This window comes from Argiope bruennichi, chromosome 6 (genome assembly GCF_947563725.1).
Source record: "Argiope bruennichi chromosome 6, qqArgBrue1.1, whole genome shotgun sequence".
NCBI lineage: Eukaryota > Metazoa > Arthropoda > Arachnida > Araneae > Araneidae > Argiope > Argiope bruennichi.
In genome coordinates, this window is record NC_079156.1 from 49,247,954 (window position 1) to 49,264,933 (window position 16,980).

General features: G+C 29.1%; 5 non-coding genes across 5 annotated transcripts; 3 read left to right on the forward strand and 2 right to left on the reverse strand.

The window, feature by feature from the left end:
• Positions 1-929: 929 nt before the first annotated feature.
• Trnac-gca (transfer RNA cysteine (anticodon GCA)) lies at positions 930-1,001 on the reverse strand. The gene has a single exon. It is a non-coding gene; the product is annotated as a tRNA-Cys (tRNA).
• A 403-nt stretch (positions 1,002-1,404) lies between these two features.
• On the forward strand, positions 1,405-1,476 carry Trnac-gca (transfer RNA cysteine (anticodon GCA)). Its single transcript has one exon. It is a non-coding gene; the product is annotated as a tRNA-Cys (tRNA).
• Positions 1,477-4,625: 3,149 nt separating this feature from the next.
• Positions 4,626-4,697, reverse strand: Trnae-uuc (transfer RNA glutamic acid (anticodon UUC)). Its single transcript has one exon. It is a non-coding gene; the product is annotated as a tRNA-Glu (tRNA).
• An 11,013-nt stretch (positions 4,698-15,710) lies between these two features.
• Trnap-agg (transfer RNA proline (anticodon AGG)) lies at positions 15,711-15,782 on the forward strand. The gene has a single exon. It is a non-coding gene; the product is annotated as a tRNA-Pro (tRNA).
• Positions 15,783-16,560: 778 nt separating this feature from the next.
• Positions 16,561-16,634, forward strand: Trnat-agu (transfer RNA threonine (anticodon AGU)). Its single transcript has one exon. It is a non-coding gene; the product is annotated as a tRNA-Thr (tRNA).
• Positions 16,635-16,980: the final 346 nt, after the last annotated feature.

Genomic DNA, 16,980 nt, shown 5'->3' on the forward strand with positions numbered 1-16,980 from the left:
TATAAGAATCTGTATTTCAGATATTAAACTCCAAATCAAATACCAAGTTTTATCTATCCAGCTCTATGTTTTTTGATATTATCGAGTTCACTTGTACTCGAACTGCCAGATCAAATTTCTTGAGAATGAATTGCGTTGAAAATTTGATAGCAATCTACAAATTTCTTTGTAATTCCGTATACCAAATTTCAACTGCCTAGATTAGGGTGATTTTGAGTTATCATGTTCACAGGCGTATTCCCAAAAATGTGTTTATCCCACCCAGTGAGGTCTGAAACGTGGAGATTCGTCAAAATCTCGAGGTCGATTACAATACTTCCTCTATACACCATATATATCAAAAAGTAAAAATGTTCTGAAAATCCGAAAATCCGTTAATCCTAATATTGTTTTTCTCTGCTACTTTTAAGATTGAAACCTTTGTGACGATTTTCCAGAGCTAAAGTTGCTCACTTCGTGTTTTGAAATTTTGTGGCAGAGAGTTTCAAAATCTATTAGAAGTACATCGCAGAGCGAAATCGACACGATGAATATGAACAACGGGAAGAATCAAGATAATGTATGTTTCTGATATTGTCACAGCCTGCCACAGTCTATTCTAGACAGACAACAAATAAATTTAAATTTATTTGTTGTCTGTCTAGAATAGAATAGAAATATAAATTTAGGAATAACTCTCTGCCAGGTTCTTTTACGCAAAATTGATAAAATTTTTATATGTTACTTGATATTTTCTATAAACTATTTTTGATAAGATGATGATTATTCTCTCTGGTAATTAAACGGAAAGAAAATCAAGTGTTTAACAAGGAAAGTTTTTTTCCTGCATGAAAAGCAGAGTTAGTTATTCGCGGAAATAATTTAATCACACCTGCTATTTCAACAGCGCCTCATATGAAATTTCCAAATATTTCCAAAATGAACACAATAGGGGGCACCCGGGTTTGAACCGGGGACCTCTCGATCTGCAGTCGAATGCTCTACCACTGAGCTATACCCCTGCAGAATGCCAAGACTTAGCCTAACATAAAGGAATTTCTCTTTTATAGATAATGCATTGCTAACGAGGTATAATAGGGGAAAAAAGTTACGAATGTCGCAGAACTCTATTTTCAGTAAGAAGAGTTCAGACGTAAGACAGAAAAAAAATATTTTTAAATAACCAATAAAGACAAAGAAGGCTACAACGCAAAACATTATATTCCCAGGCGATTCATGTGGTTAATTTCTCAAGCTTTATCACATTACTAATAGATAATAAAGATATACAAATTTATAAATCGATAGAGAATGCGACTAGATCCATATCAACGGTTAAACTTTACCCATCAATAAATTTTCTAAAATTTCAAAATCTGTAAGAGATAAAATATTTCATGTAAAATTTGATTTTTCGGTACGTGTGGGGGTATAGCTCAGTGGTAGAGCATTCGACTGCAGATCGAGAGGTCCCCGGTTCAAACCCGGGTGCCCCCTGTCTATATATTTTGGAGATGACTGGAGCTTTCGCGGTGAAATTGTATTAAAATAGTAAGTGCGACTCAATCATTCTTTGGGTTGAATAAATCCGCGTTTCATCCAGGTGAAATTAATTTCCTGGAAGAAGTTCCTTTTGATCAACTTTTCGACTAGTTTACGTTTCATTGCCAAAAATAGATAATAATCATCTAATCAGAATGAATCTGTCTAGACAAGATGCAGGTATCATTATTAAGCAATAAATGATAGTTAAAGGTGTCAATTTTGTATAAAAGAAAAACCTTAGTGAGAGTCATCGCTATTCCTAAGAATCATCCTTTTAAACAATTGTTTTGAAGTAGGCTATAGAAAGTTTTAATAATATGAAGTTCGATGTAGACATTATTTGGAGCCCCCCCCCCCCTCTCTAAACCAATGTCGTCAATTCGCCGTGTCAACTTTTCTCTGCAATATACATCCAATAGATTTTGAGACCTTCTTTCTCAAAGTATAAAGGGACGGAACAAACACTTCTTGCTCGGATGCGAAAAATTGCCGCATGGGTTGCAATTTTAAATGGAGCATAGAAGAGCAATATTACGGCCATCGAATCTAAACAGAGCGCACTTTTATTTAAAGTTCTGAAATGCCAGGGACACAAATTATTTATTTTCCTCTGTAGAAACGATGTAAATATGTACGTAAGTACATAGAAAAAAAAGAGTTACTGCTGCCATCTGTCGTCATTGTTAGAAAGTGAAAATTTTATTTTCTTATTTATTTATTTTTTTATAAATCATCAAAAGGCTACCGCTTGGCTAAGAAAAGAAGCTAATTAAATAGTAATTTTTTAAAGAAAGTCTCCACTATTGAAGGGATTAAAAATGCATTGATTGTTTAAAAACTGTTCAAAATTAATTTCCTTTTATTTATTTTAAATGATAATTTTAATTTCCTTTCCATTTCTGCATCTCCTATGAAATATTGGAGACCAAAATGGGGTTGTGAACACCCCGGGTGGAGGAAACAGGGTTCATAAACAAGAAAAGTTTAAGAAACCCGTATTTATAAAAATTTAAAAAAATTTAAGAGATTTAACATTTTCAAAGCATTATCTTTTGGATTACCTGGTAAAAGGATTAAATTAAATTGATTGCAACTAAATAAGAATGGGGAAAGAGGGTTCTAGAAAAGGTGAATGTTTTCATTTTTTGGATATAATTAAATCTACACCTACGTGCATGAGTTTACGTTCTATTAATTTTATCTCTATCGCTGCTAAAAATAAAGATTCATATTTTTGTGCATGTGTGGGTGAGTGTATTAGCGCTCTACAGGTTAAGCCTTTGACATTTGCTACTAAATGGCATACATATCTTTTCTGAAAGGTAAAAATGATCACCTCAGAGTCATTTTAAAAAAAAATTAAATAATTAAAAATTAGTCGAAATTTTGAAGTTTTTCACCATACTTTCTGAAAACATTACAGCAGAAGAATAATTTGTATGTCATCTTAAAATTAAAAAAAAAATTACTTTCTTAATGATACTAATTTAATTACCATATAATCACCCTCTTCACATTTTTAATGTTTTTTTTTTAATAATTGAGAGCATATTTTACATCAATATATTTTATTATTGAAGTGAAATCCAAATCGTTTTTATTTTTATGTTAATATTTCAATCTGGTTTTTTTGTTGTTTGTTACATTAAAATTCGGCTTAATTTTCCATGTTGAGTAAAATCCAGTATAAGCCATGATTTTGTTTCAAAATTTTAAATTATGTGTTGTACTGGCAATTAATTTTCAGAATTAAGATGTAATGAAGAATTTTTATTAAAGTGCCGCCGTTTTTAAACGTTACCGCTCTTTATTGTGATGTAATTTAATGTTTAGAAAATTAGGAAATTACATTGTACAATGATCAGGAAAGTATAAGGTTTCTAAAATATGAGATATAAGATATATATCTATCAAAATTTGAAATTTAAAAATATTTTACTGACTAAATTATCAAAACCAAATTGCACAAAATATTGAAGCAATTATTATTCCAGAGGAGTAGTAATTAATGCAAAAAGGACCAAGTGATCGTCAAAGGTTACTAGACCTTTTCTAAAAATTAAGTGCAAGGGATAAAGATTTGAAAGCGCTGGGTGGTGAAGGTGCAATATATGATTTCACTGTGCTATATGATTAGAGAGAACTCGAAAGAACTACAAATTTTTATTTTGTTCAATGAAGATGTTTAACGCCCCCTTCCAAATCAAGTTAACAACACGCCCCACTTGTGTTCGAGTGGGCATTGGATTTATATTCGTTTCACTATAAGTTTTTACCTTTTTCCTGTATGTTTTAAATAATATAATAATTGAATAATAAACTAATTTAATTTCTAATTCTTGATTTAGAGATGAAAGCTCTTTTATAACGAAGAAATGCAAATAAATTAAATCACTCTTTTTAGCGAATTAAGTTAAAGTTTTAGGATGAAAATTAAATGTTTGAAAAACATTTTTAATTTCCTTACACTTATTTGTAAAAATTTACACAATTTTCTCAGAAAAATAAAAATAGGATAATAAATAGGATAAAAATAAAAATAGGATAATTTTAATAAAATATTAATAAATTAATTTGCTAAAAAGTTAATTCTTCTCTATTTAAATTATTCTTGATTAAATTATCCCCTATTTCTATTTAACTTTTTATAGTTTCTATTCTTTTTTTAACCATAAAAGTAAATTATTCACTTTTCACTTCTTAAACTTTAATTTATAATGCATTATCAAAAGTATTCAAAAAATCTTGGATTCAATTTTTTTTTTCAAATACAATACCTCTGCGCATCACTCGTATGACATAAAAATTTCTCTAATCGATTAACAGATAATTATATTGATACATTATGATTAATACAAATTTTTTTAAACAGCGTATTGTCAACGAGAACATGCAACTATACAAATTTTCAAAACTCAACCACATCAATGAGTGAAGAATTGATTACAAAATTAAATTTTTATAAGAAAAAAACTTGTTTATGAAAATAAATTTTTAACTAGTTTAAGGGGGAAAAAAAACAATGAAAAATTTGATAAAGGCAAACTAATCTGTAAAGGCAATGTTAGGATATCGCAAAAGAGAGAAAATGCTAAAAATTCTTCCCATGCCGGGAATCGAACCCGGGCCGCCTGGGTGAAAGCCAGGAATCCTAACCACTAGACCACATGGGACCTATACGGGTTGCCTAGCTGATGCATGAAATCGGAAACACTTGGTATGTTTCCAACTTTTCATTCGTATTTCCGGGGGAAACTGGAATAAGTATGTTTCGTTTATTTTTTTACTGAAAACACTTCACTCACTTGATTTTATTCTTTTTATAAGGTTAATCAATGAACTGATACTTCAAATCTTAATGTGCATTAATTTGTGACGAGAGTTTTAAAATATCATATCAGTTATGTAATTAACAGTAGATTTCATAATAATGTGTGTTTGCACTTATTTTGTAAGTATCCTAAAATTTACACAGTTGGTACAGAAGAAATTAATTCTGGTTCATAAATAACTGTATTTTTTCATCTAAGAAAGTATTTTCGAAGTAAAAAGTCAGCCATTTTAGTAGGATTAGTAACGGATTTTAGCCTATGGTGCCGTTGAAATAATAAGTTGCATGTTTTTTTTTGCATTATTCAACAAATGAATAAATTTGTAAAAAATATAAATTCTTTGGGTTATAAAATATTAAGATAGCTATGTATTACACCTTATTATTAAAATTATTAATAGAATAAAATTATAATTAATTTCGTTATTTATAATGTATTAAAACATTAATTATTTATTTAACTGCTTACTTTATATTCCTTTGGACATGTCTGTCAAAATAATATCTGTTGCATTTATTTTAAATTTATTGTTGAACTGTAATCAATCATAATAATTAATTTTTCATTTGTATAATAATTTTTGTTTTTTATTTTTTTAAAATTATTAATAATTAAATTTATTATTTTACACATTCTTTGCATGATATAATATTAAAAAACGAAATATGTTTTTCACAAATTTAAAAACAAAAAATTAAACTAATATTTATTATTAATTGATTAAATTTAAAGCGAAGTTTGTTGAAATGTGAAACTAAAAGGAAAAATTATTTAAAGAGGAGCTTCATGTTACGCACCATCTGCGATAGCAAAATGTTCAAGTCCGTCGCCTTGAAATGTTCAATGAGTGATTATATTTCATGTAACAAATCTACCGTTGATTTCTAAACGAATAAAGTAGTTCTTTGGTTTGTGAAAAAATTTATATGATATTAAGAAAATGAATGTAATTTTTAAACTATTTTATCTAAATAGAGACGTAATTGCGTTTTCCGAAATGGCGACATTATGAATCAAATTTTGATATTTAAAGCTTCGTTACTAACTCATTTGTTATATTTTGAATTAAGAATTTAAATGCAGTTATATTTTTTTGAAAATTTCGCACAAAATTATTCTTTCTATAGCGTTCACAGTCTTTGTGGAGAAACTAGTATATATCTAATATATGAAAATAAATAATTACTGATGTTTTGTAAAATGTATTTGAAGTTTATATAACCATATTTACAAATTTGAGTTCCAAGGACAAAAATAATTTTGCTCGCCAACAGAATCACAACTAGGAAAGTAAATACTATTTTTCCAACATAAATATTAATTCAATAAAATAAACGGGCGATGCAGTTAAAGAAACGGCCTGCTTTTCCTGATTTAGCACCTAACAAATTTTCAAACTGGTGCTCATTTCAAAAATGGCTTGTTTTTACCAGCTCGTTTTTCTACCGAGCCCCAGTTATATTACATAATTAGCAGTTTCTTTATTTAAAAAAAGTATATTTCTATTCTATGTTTTTTTAGTAAAAAATTGTAATGATATGCTTAGTAATTCAATTAATAAAATAAAATATATATAAACATTGTGTGTCTCACGTAATATAATATAAAATGTTAACATTTTTTTATGTGTTCAAAATTATAATTAAATAATTTTTTTGTTTCAAAATAAAAATAAAATCAAAGCAATGAATTTTTAGTCGTACTTGGATTAACAGTCGCTCTGAGCTCAAGCTTGATTAGACCGTTGAAAATGTGGTAGCTTTGAAATCCGACTCTAATAGATATTTAAAAAGTGTCACTTCGACACACTTTTTAAAAATATGTTCCAGATTATTTCATCCATTAATTACGATTATTTGATGATATATATTTTGCGGTATTTGGTTTAAATTTCATGAAAAAACATTTTTGCATATCGCTTCATGATTTAGAAGAAACATGATGACATGGATTGAGTTTCCAAACCAGAAAATTCCAGATCCAACGCTTGTTTGAACCAAACATCTTCTGCTTGCGTGAATCTGGTTAAGTTAAATCTGACGATGAGAGTCACACGTCCTTCCTATTGCATAACGTTGAAGTTGGTATTAGTGTATATCCTAAAAAAAGTTTTTTTTGACTGACTTTAATTGGCTGTATTTGTATAGGCATGCAGCCTTATTTATTAGCCACCTAGGGCATCGCTTTTAGTCGTCCCAGAGGTCTTTTAAAATACATTTCGTTGGTGACACAATCACTTTTAAAACTTTTTTCTACATCATTCACTCTGGATAGCTAAAGGAAGCTTGGCGGCATGTATGGTTCTGCGACTTTTACGACTGTCCGCAATTGTCTTATAAGATTTAGACTCTGACAGTTTTGATTTGAAATTTGGAACAGAACCCGGTGCCTAGCAACTGCGTATACGGAAACTGTAGAGGCCACTATTGATGAAAATCCACGATAAAGTGTACGCGAAATGTTGAACAACTACTAACATTCCCATGACAACTTTACATAATCACCTGACTAGGATAGGATATATTAAGCGATGCAAAGTTGGACTTTCACACCTAATGACGGAGACCGACCTGATGAACCGCGTCTTTAGTGCGACTTGTTTCTTTGGCAATTTGAAAGAATTTTTTTTTTTCAGGGAGAGATGTAATGGACACACAAACTTGGATTTTATATCAAAATATGAATCGAAAACACCTTTTTTGGTTTAAGGATAATAAGCCTTCATTTGTCACGAAACTCGGATTTTATTGAACAAAGTTCTCTGGCCCACTTTGTGTAGCTGGAGAAGTACAATCGACTACAAGCTTCTTCCTGAAGATGTAACCATCAATTCTGTGAAATACTTCAATCAGTTTGATAAACTGAATGCCATTTTAGAAGAAAAATGGCCAGAACTGGTGAACCAACGTGGCTTCATTTTTTTAAATCACGACAAAGCAAAACCACATGTTACATTGATTGTAAGAAAGAAGCTATTTCAGATTGACTGGGACTTTCTACCGCATTCTCAGCATCTCCATATCTGATTCCATGCGATCATTACTCGTCCCTGTTATTAAAAATTTCTCTCCTACTTAATACGGTTTTGATCCGCAAGGGATATACAAACCCACTTGGATTAATATTTTGCAAGTAAGCTACAACAATTTTAGAAAGAGGGTATAATAAGGCTTCCTGATAAATGGAAGAAAATGATAGAGCAGAAAAGTCCATATATAATGTAATAAATCATCGTTAAATAACAATTATACTGTATTCTTTCGTATCAAAAATAAAAGAAATTTATGAGATATCTTAATAAAAGAAAATGCTGTATCAAATATCTTCCTTTTCATCGGACTACGGTACAAATTTAAAATCTTGAAGTCTTTTTTCAAAATTATGTTCACGAAATAAATGAAATGTGAGGAACACTCATGCAAGCAAAATAATAAGAACAATAACAATAATAATGAGACATAAATTTTCTTTCGGTGAATATCAAAACGTTGATGAAAGTGAAATAGTAGTGAATCAAAAGACCTGTGTTGAGCAAAAAAAATAATTAAAAAAAAAAGAAGAAGAAAAGGAAAAAAAAAAAAAAAAAAAGAGAAAAGCTTTGAATATTATTTGAGAGAATATTATTTTTTTATTTTATTTTTCTTAAAGCATAGCTTTTATTTTTATTTTCTTCTCTCTCTCTCTCTTTCTCTCACTCTGTATATATATATATATATATATATATACAGAGTGAGTATATATATATATATATATATATATATATATATATATATATATATATATATATATATACAGAGTGAGAGAAAGAGAGAGAGAGAGAAGAAAATAAAAATAAAAGCTATGCTTTAAGAAAAATAAAATAAAAAAATAATATTCTCTCAAATTGAATTTTATTGAATTTTTCTCGATTAGAATTTTTTAATAATAAGTTCAAGATGAAATTTCTTAATAACTATGCTTTGTCATAATAACTGATTTCTACTGCATTGCAGTATTTCGAAACTCTGAGGAGAGCTTCATTTTTTAAATTTCAGCAGCTGTCCATTCTGATAACAGATTCGCGTTCTTTTAGTGTTTTTTTCTGTTAGTGTTGATACCAGATCTGTGTTCTGTTAGTGTTGTCAATATGCTCGATTGTATTATGTATTTATATAAGCAACAGTTCAACAAGAATTCCATTAAATACAAAGTGAAGAGTCAAAATATCTATATCAGCATGGAATCATACCTTAAATCGAAGAAGGACTAACTTCGTACCTGATATACAAAAACTTACTAAGAAAATAGACTTAAGGAAATAATTAAAATTCACAATGATTAAAATTCATGAGAACAATTTTTGAGCTAATTGCCCTTATTTTAACAAAGATATTATTAATTTTATTTTTCTTATTTATTCGAATATATCATATCAGTTTTTTACAAAACAATATTTACATTATTGACGGGAAATAGTTAAGACTCGTCAGACTCAAGTAATTGCCGATCATTTCTTTTACGATCTGTCGTTAAATGATCTTCGTTTCCTAACTCAATCACGGTTCCTCCCTCTCTTCAAAGGGGTGAAGCACCACAAGACGTGTGAGGAAAGTTGCCGGATAAGTGAATTTATCTCCATTCTGATGAAGAGAACGTATCTCTTTGGGATAGATCCAGTAGTACGCGGTTATGACCCATTGTTAATTCCCGTTACCTCGAATTTGGATGATGATTATCATTCACATTGCCACTGATGATGATTATCATCCATATTACCTCCATTGCCAAAGCTTCGATGGAATAACTCAATTGTAGTAATTCTTTATAATAATTATTTATAATTTTATTATAAAGAAATGGAATCATTTTTAAAATTTTAAATTTATAAATATTTGCACAAGTATATATGAACAAGTATAGATAAATTGAAGTATCGATGAACAAATGCACAATTAACCATTCATAAACAAGAAAGGAAGCAAATTCAATACAATTATTCGAGTAGCAACAACGAAATAATTGAATATATATCACGCCCACATTGTATACAGCGAATGAAAGCGAGATTTTAAATTAATTTGAGCATTAGACAATAATCAATCGGACTTCTATCGGAATTTTCAAACCTCTAAAGTTCTACTTATTATTATTATTATTTGTCATTTATTTTTCCATGTGAAAAAGTCAGTTTCAATCAAGTTCTATTTTTTTATTAGAAGTTATTTGTATTAGTTTTGAGAATAATTCAAACGATAACGAATTACAAATTGACTTCTAGATACAGAAATCTATAAAATTTTGAAAGGTTGATAGCATATGTGTAACAATATGTTCTGAATTCGCTAAATCTTGCGATTTTGGACAACTATATTTCAGATGAAAATGTCACTTTAGCAAATTAAAAAAAAATGAATAAACGCCATTTTGGGCGTAAGTTTATTATTCATGAAATGTTTACGTTAATGTATGCTTTTAATGCCCTCTTTAAGTTTAAATAAATAAAAAAAATGCTAAGAATGGTATTTTTAAATCAAGAAACTAGATTTATTAAAACAAATAAGTATAATCACAATAAATAAATATATTTTAATTCAAAGCAGCTTAAAACGTGGATCCCGATTAAAAGTTGAGTCATTCAGAAAAAAAAAAATGTTAGGACCACGAAATTTAGTTTTCTTTCAACCTTTTCCAATATAGATATGGAAAAAAAAATCTTTACTTAATAGATTTTAGTGAAGTTTTCTAAAATATCTTTTATCGTATTTTCTTTTAATTATCATTAATGTTTTTCTAATTTTAAGATGATGGTAAAATGACTTTCGCATCAAAATTGTGAAGTAACAGAAAAGAAAATTAAAAATGAAGATGAGTATAAGCGGAAATCACATGATTAAGATTAAGATTAAAATTCGGTTGTTTCCAAATCTGAATAAACTAAATCTTTTTCCTGAAAAAACTTAATTCCTTCAATAAGCTAAATTTGTATCAAACACATTTACTTTACTTAAATATTTCCGTGTAATTTATGCAGTATTTCTTCTTGCGATAGTTTCAAAAAAAAATAATTCTAAAAATATGTAAATATATAGCTATCATAGAACTCCATTATCAAAATCTCTAACAAAGTGTGTTTTTCATTTTTTTAAAATAAATTCACTGATTTTTTTAAGAAAGCTTTCTTGATGGCAGTAGAGTCTATTTTCATAAGGTAAAGGATTGTTAGCTATTGTTTTCGGATTATTGTTTTTGGATATTTTTTTCGTATTGAGATGATATTTTATAACTCAAGAATCATTTAAAGGAAAAAAAAATAAATAAATAAACACAATACAATCTCAAGCGTTTCAGTAAAAATGCTATAAGTCAAAAACTTTTGATATAAAAAAAAGATACTGTAAATACCTTGAAAAATTTTCCCTAATTGAAAAAGGGAAATGCTCTTTAGGGTAAAATGCAAGTCTACGCTATGGATGTTTAGTTTACGCAACAATATGCGGCAGATATCTAGTTACAATAATACATTAGAAATACAAATTTAATGCATTAATTAATACATTAGAAAATAAACAATTTTTTTTAGACTTATTAACATTTTTTTAAATGCGTGTAAAAAGTTTAATAACTGACAAAAGAGTTTGTTATAATGTTAAGACGAAATAATACTTGCGCACCTTTTTGTATTATTTTAAACGAAACATTTTGAGAAACTTTGACAAGAGGCAAAAAGTCATTATTTAAAATTTAATCTATAAATTGAATTTTCGATAATCAGAAAAGATTAGTTTGTGTGCCCTTTATGCCACAAAACAAAAATTTTCTCTCAAATTTCGAATTTACCTTCACTCGGTTCCACGTGCTCCGATGTCCATTTGAAGTCGCCGCAAGCCTCATCCCGCGCCTCCTGCATCTCTCTCTCCACCAAAGCACAGATCCGCATCCCCGGAGCAAGGATTCCGAGAGGTTGGAGAAAGGGGCGGGGCTGAATGCATTCCTTTGTCCAATTGGAAATCTGGGCACAATATGTCTCTGTCCAATGGTCCTTATCTCGGGAGGGGCCCGTCTCGAGGAAAAGAAGCTAACCATTTGTTGGTTCGCATTCCAGTCCTTTGACAATCCAAATGCAAATGATATTGAAATCCGGTTGGAGGATTTGTTCCTGCAAATGGGCAGGGAACATTTCGGAGTTCCAGATTACTTATGGGGAGAATAGAGGGGGGGAAGGGGGGATAGGATTTAATGGTGGGTTAATTGACATGTTAAATTCCGCATCGTCTTTAAATAGCAATGAATTGGATCGATGAAAACTGCAAATTGCATACGCTGGAGAAATGTCTAAAAAATTTTTCTAAGCTAAAGTAGGAACTAAAAAATATATATTTTTTTAAGGCTATCTTGATATTGCGTGTGTAAGTGCCAATGGTGAGCTAAAATGAAGCTGAAAACTGAAATGAAAGATAAGCCATTTTAAATTTATTAAATACGTTTTTTAAATAGCTTAAAAATTAAAAGTTCTATAATGGAAAATATGTAAAGATATATAATGAAATACATAATAAATGATTATTACAAATTTTATAATGTTAATGCATATTAATTACAAAGTAATATTCTTTTTATTTTTGGACAGTACTGAAAATCATAATTATATTTTAAAATTAAAAAAAAATACCAAAAAAATTAGAAAAATCTTATCTTTTTTCTATCCATCTTGAGCAATAATCAGACATTTCTTATTTTATAGTGTATATATGTATACAGATAGACTTTTAATTAAAAAATTATCATCATCCGATGTACTAAATTGCCTCTAAGTATTAAATTGAGAATTTTCAATTGAATTAAGTTCATTGGTTATTTTAACTAGTGTTTTGATAAGCAAACTATAGGGAGCACTCCAAAAAACTATAATACTTCCCAAAACTTTCTCGCATACTCTGTAATAAACTCGCCATGCCAGAAGATTTGCATGGCATTAGGGTACAAAATATTAAATTTTGGCCTAAATTAGCAATTTTATTCAATATATCATGTGTTGTTTTTTTTTTGGTTTTTTTTGGCGATAATAGTACCCAAGAATCGAATGAACATTTTCGATATTTTTTTTTTTCATTAAAGATAAAGTAATATCGTCATATATTTATTGAACATTATGTAAATTGAGCATTATATAATGTGTACTTTATTTAGAAATTAAAGAAAATGAAAGTTAGGAAATATTTATAAATTTTCCAAATATGTGCGTTAAAATAAATGAACAAATACGTGATGTATATATATATATATATATATATATATATACTGTTTTCTATAATTAATCATTATTTTCTCTAAATTTGATAAGCATCCAATAGGAACTCGATTATCATAATCAAATTTTTAATACGACAGATGAACGCTCAAAAACGAATTTTTAACCTTTCCTAAAAAAAAAAAGACAAATGTACGTGTTTCTATATTTCAGTGCTCTGCAAGCTAGATAATTTAACTTGCAGCTGTCAAACTAGAAACACACACACACACACACACACACACACACACACACACACACACACACACACACACACACACACACACACACGCACGCACGCACACACACACACACACACACACACACACACACACACACATATATATATACCTTGTTGGATAGGAATGTGCTTCTCAGATAGAGTTTTTTGAAATTTTAATTAATTAAAAATCCAATTGAGCTTTGATGTTTTTCCGTGATAACATTTGAAAATATTACCACATTAAAAAGATTTTTACATCGTTTCAAAATTTTAAAAAATTGTCTTTTCAACGAAACGAATTTAATATTCAAACAATTTTGCCAATTTCTTAAAAAAAATTTTTTTTTCCTTATTTTCAACAACATATTACATTGTTGCGCTGAAATTCAAACCATTTTCATTGTTTGACCAAGTATATTAATTGTATGATTTTTTGCCACGGTCGAAGGCTAAGAAAAAAGGAATTCTGGTATATATGTTTAATTTACTTGATGAATTGGGAAATGAAATAACAATACACTGTAAAAGTCAGAAAATAGATTAACAGGACAACTACGTTTTCAGTTCTATGGTGTCATGGGACTTGATTCTATTAGTATGATTCATACACACAATGAGTAGACCAGGAATAAAGGTATTAACTAACACGTCTGTAATTTCTATCGCAATTTGATGCTGAGAAATATTTTCATGAAGAGATAATGAATATTAAATGAAGCATAAAAGTTTAATTGAAAGGAAACATAAACAATATTTGGTGAATCCTCTCCAAATTGTTGCCAAAGGCTATCCAATGTTAAATAACTCTTACAACATAACAGAAGAAAGGACTCCAACTTTTTACTTTTAAGTGCGTCTTTTTGACATGCTATTAATTACTCCTGCTGTTTTTTTCTTAAAATTATGGTTTGAATTTAAAATTAACAACGTATTTGTTCTATATTTATATCTCCTTTTTGGATGCTGAGTATGGGAAAGTAGGCATATGCGTGTGTGGCGGGAAAGGGAAGATTAGAAACATAAACATTGTCACATGACAATGCTTTAGATTTAATTGACCTATCGTTATTTTATTTTTAATTTACTTTTAATTCTATAGCAAAGATAAGAGCAAATGTATTTATTATTGATACAACGTGCGTGAGTATCAATCCAGTAATTAAAATAATAAAAACTATTGTTGAAAAATTTACTAAGATAAAAATTGTACAGGAATAAAACAGATATCAATAAAAAGCAAGTTTTTTTTTTGTTTTTTTAAATTTTAAAGCGATGCGAAACTGAATTTCGTGAAATAATGTACAACGAAGTTATTGTAGTAAAATGTAAACGATTTAACCGTTTTCAATTCAAAATTTAATTTAAATTTAAAAAAGCCCTTTCTCAGTATGTTCTAACATCCCAAGAAATAATTATGTGCCAAATTTGATAGCACTAGATCCATATTGGATGGGTTTGTTTTCCCATAGTACGTGTGACATCAAAAAGTTCCTCATTTATAGATAGCATGTCATTCTATAACCTTTAGTGCACTTTCAGCGTGCTTTTGTAACGCTTTTGTTGAATTTTAGCTACGTGTATTATTTCTTATGTGTAGCCTATTTAAAGATATAACATTACTTGTGCACAGCAAAATTTCATGGAGTATAAAAATTTGTAACAATTAGTTTTTCCTAATCATCAAAATTATAAATTAAAAAATTAATAAAAATACAGCATATTGATAATGATATGCAATTAAGATTTATCAAACAATGATTTTACCTATCAAATGCCCACTTGTTTTGCAGGTTCAGCTCTGAACCCCTCAAAAATTAAAACTTTAATATTGCAAGTATAACACATTGGAAGTGGCAAGCTATTGAAACATAAATATATGAATTATCGAAATGTGTGATTTTATTCCAAAAAAATTGAGAGGATATAAACGTTTGGAAGCTGATTATTAAAAACGAAAAATCCGGCCTTGCACTTTTACTAAATTTAATATTTTTTCATTTATTTTAGTAATAAAATTTTAATTAAATTCAATTTTATCCTGAATGACTGCAAAAATTTTGTGGATAAAGTTTTATGTAATTTTTTTTTCAAACGATTTCAGTTCATTCTGGTGATATTGTGATAATTTTTTTTATTCTACTATTATTATTTTTTTTTTATCCATGACGGAATTTAAAAAAAATAATAATAACTTTCATTCTTTTTTAATTCGATAACAGTTTGCCGCAAACGATTTACGTTTTCTTTTGCTTTGCAAGAAGGTGAATAATATTTCTCGGAGACGAATGGCATTATTCTACTAACCTATTTATTTCAGTCGTTTCATCCGACCAAGTTTGATTAGTAAAGTAGTAAAATCTCGTGTGGTTCGGTGGTCTAGGGGTATGATTCTCGCTTAGGGTGCGAGAGGTCCCGGGTTCAAATCCCGGCCGAACCCAATTTTGCTTTTTCTTTTCATACTTTATGTGGTTGGAGGGAAAACAGTGTGATACAATCACAACTGCAATAGCTATATCGTTATCTCTTTCCTTTCATCCTCTCAAACAATTCGATTAATATAAATCTGAGTGCCAAGTTCAACAGCTTAATTGCTCCAACAGCTATCGAATCAGGCTCAAGCTTTTGCTTCACAAGGCTATTTTAAAACCAGTTTGATGTATGGCTGCCAAATTTGGGGGGGGGGGCTACTTCCGCCCAAAACATTCAGAAGTTGCAAGTTTTTAAAAATAAACATCTGATGAAGATTGTTAATGCACCCTCGCACATCAGAAGGGAAAATACTTCATGATGACCTCAAAATTGAACTAGTTTCGGAATTTATTAAAAGAAAATCAATTAAGTTCGAAAAGTTAGGCCGGATTCATAATTACTTACTTTACTTACAAGCATTTTTTTTTTTTTTTTTTTTTTTTTTGACATTGTCACTTCATATAATAACTTTTTCCCCTCAATTTTCTTTTGCTTCTTTTTTCTGCATTTTTGTTTCTACTTTTATCATTTGAATTCGTATAATTCTATGTATATGTCAATTTGCGAGGAATATTTTGGGAATAACTATCGTTAAGTGAAGTGATAGTTCATATTTGTGTTTAAAAAGGAGATTGTAGCCTTACCTAATTAAACAACACTTATTTGTTATGTTTGTACGGAATACCAATTGCAATAGAAATCTTTGTAATTATTACAATTTGCATTTTAAAATTTTTTTTCTCAAGGGCGCCGTGGCTTAGTTGGTTAAAGCGCCTGTCTAGTAAACAGGAGGTCACGAGTTCGAATCTCGTCGGTGCCTTTGTTACTTGTTTTTATGGGTTGCCTGCTTCACACTTTAAATTATAAGCGGGTTTGTTTTGTTATGCATATTTATCGGGAGAGCTGTTTTATTTCATTTAGTTTCTGCTTTTTTTTAATTTCATGAAAATACGATATGATTTCTTTTCTGTCTTATTATTAAATAACGACGTTCGATGGAATTAATGATTGCTAAAATGTTTAATTAAATATTTTATGTATATTGATTTTAATGGCTCTTTCAGCAAATTACTTTTAAGCTTCAAATTTTGATAGATATATAGTTCTATGTATTTTAGAAGCCCTTCGCCGTGTTGAAATGTGTGTTCGTTCTACTGTGCATTTCT